Genomic DNA, 1,965 nt, shown 5'->3' with positions numbered 1-1,965 from the left:
TAGGATTCTTGGCGAAGGCAGGCCAGGATGATCAGATATCACCTAGGGGGATGGTGGCAGATGAGGAACCCTATTAGATACTGAGGATGATCAGATATGGAAGACAGATGATTCTAGGTTATCAATTCTGACTTATCAAGGTTCTCCCTAAAATTGGACAATGCTGAGAGAGTCACTGAAGTCTAAAAGTCAGGCCTGGTTGAAAAAGAGTTCAAGAGAACCTGAGGTTGGTCAAGGAAAAAATCTCTGTCATCAGGAAAGGAGTCCGGGAAAAAAAATCTCATCTAAAATTTTATTGTAGTGCTGCAATCTGAACTAAAGTGCCTAGGAGAAAATCAGGATAGTCAAGAGGGGAGGTGCAGAGGGAACAGCTAAGCTGAGAGAATTGGTATTCTCCTAGATTCCCAATCCTACTTCTAAGTGATAAAGTAAGCAATTCCCTTCCAGTCTCATCACTTAAATATATATCCTCAGACTAAATCCCCTTCCCCTACCACATAGCATCACAGCTCTCATCCAGCAGAGACCTCGTCCTTCTTCCACATCTTCAGCCTAGAACAGTCAACCTTCCTCTCTATACCAATCTCCTTTACATCCTAAGGTAATAACAACTCAGTTCCTTTAGTCCATATTTCTTTTTTTCCTTGACTCTTTACACCTCCCATCTCCATTCCATCAGCCAGGAACTTACAGAAACTTTACTTTGATATTCTCACCACAAAATCTGAGAACCCTCAGATTCCTTAAATCAGGAATGCCTCTCTTGTAACGGAATTTATTTTTTGCATGTTACATTTCTATTTTCATGTTATAGAGCCTAACTTGCTTTTTACCTTCATCATGAAAAGGCCCTCCTTGCTTCCCAAGACTCTCTTCAAACTCCAGTGTGTCAGGGACATGTTCATTTTTAGGGAACAGAAAGTGCAACTAAAAGTGGCTTGAATCAGATTTCTTTGAGAGCTCTAAATGTTTAAAAGTAAACTGAAACAGTGATCATTTAATCTTTGGAGTGGGCACTAAAGATGTGAAACATTTTTTCTTGTTCTTGTCCATCTACCTTCATGTAGCATATGGATATTATCATTTCCTTGTGTGCCAAGACATGGAAAAGGATGGGAAGCACTAGCTTAAAGGAATGAAGGTTTACTGTCTTATTGCCACAAGTGCTGGGGAAGGCAGTTCCACATTCGTACTATGGTCCAACAAAGCCTTTGGACACTGAGTCTCTTTCTACCTTCATGGTCTACCAACCTTACCATGCTATCATTTTTCCTCTTACTTGTTGCCTCACAGTACCAAATGGTATCAGTGCCTCCAGGCCTCAAACGACAAAGCAGACCAAAAAAAAAAAAAAAAAGAGAGAGAGGACAAGTAGTGATACCAGATCACATCTGCTTATACTCCACTGGCCAGAACCAAGTCATATGGCCACGTTAGTGTTGATAGAGGCTGGGGAACTTTGAGTTTTTAGGTTTTGCAGCTGCTGTAATAGAGTCAGATAAGAAAAAGCCAAGGAGGTGGGTGGAATGGGTGTTATGTGAGCCAATCAATCTAATATCTGACACACCAAGTTTCTAAGATGACAATATTTAATATTGCCATCCCTATCAGAAGTTCAATACCATAGATTTTCATAATCATGCAGTGGACCTATGGTTTCTCACCCAACCCTGAATCTTCCCCAATGTCTGCTTCTAGCCTCTTGTTGAACGTCAGAGTGATGCTGAAGGAAGAATGAGGCCAATACAGTTTTTCCCACTCTCTAGTTGAAATCTGACCCTTGTTGCAGCTCAGATTTTCTAACACAATCCCACCTGTGGTTATTGTGGATCTTTCTATTTAATGTCCATCCCTTTTCTTCATAAGAATGAAAACAATACCAAATCTGTCTTGTGTCATATCTCAAAACATATAGAGGTGAAAATTCTTCTGATGTTATTAATAATGAATAGAGAAGATGTGACA

This window comes from Enhydra lutris, unplaced genomic scaffold, assembly GCF_002288905.1.
Source record: "Enhydra lutris kenyoni isolate GAN:26980312 unplaced genomic scaffold, ASM228890v2 scaffoldscaffold3, whole genome shotgun sequence".
Lineage (NCBI taxonomy): Eukaryota > Metazoa > Chordata > Mammalia > Carnivora > Mustelidae > Enhydra > Enhydra lutris.
This window is presented reverse-complemented; position numbering follows the sequence as displayed.